Consider the following 816-nt stretch of genomic DNA (forward strand, 5'->3'; position numbering starts at 1 on the left):
ATAATTATATTTTATACTACATTATTATTAATTATTACTTCTATAATACTATAGAAGTAATAATCTTAAATATCCTATAGTAGGCTTCAATAGTGTTGAAGTTATGATAATAATTTCTGCTTCGATTGCTAAGGTCATTACTCATTAGCATTACATTTATGTACCTATACAATGCTTAAAATGTATAAAGAGGATAAAAAAAATAAAAGTTTTAAATTACCTAAATATTTAGTTATTTATGTAGGTACTATTTATTATTATGTACCTTTACCTGCTTAGTATTAATTTTTTTTTAAATAATCTAAGTAAATACTAAATAGGTAATTTTTGTTTTTCGCACTCAACTTATTACCACTGATTAAGACACATATTTTAATACGTTTCAATACAACGACTTAGAACTGGTTGAATAAATGTTTTATAACTCAGACTAGGTTAAAGTTTTCGGAAAAAATTAAAACAATTAGGCTTTTCTAAAACAACCATCAATTTCTTGAAAACACTTGAACAATTTACAATTTATTTTTTAGGTATGTAGGTTTTTTTTCCAAGTGGATCTATATAGTATTCTGTATTTGACAATAATTACTCATTAAATTCATTTCGTATTTTAAGACAATTTTTGAAAGTATTTCGCCAATTCCTGATTTACACTATTGTTGTTGTTTATGTTGTACGATGCATGCGCGTGTACAAAGACACTTCTTGAAAACAATTTCACACACCTACACGCTTCACGTTTATTGGCTCTGTATTTTGTACAAACTATACGTTGTGAACGTGTGTTAAATTAGTTATTTTAGTTATAAGTAAGTG

This window comes from Acyrthosiphon pisum, chromosome A1 (assembly GCF_005508785.2).
Source record: "Acyrthosiphon pisum isolate AL4f chromosome A1, pea_aphid_22Mar2018_4r6ur, whole genome shotgun sequence".
Lineage (NCBI taxonomy): Eukaryota > Metazoa > Arthropoda > Insecta > Hemiptera > Aphididae > Acyrthosiphon > Acyrthosiphon pisum.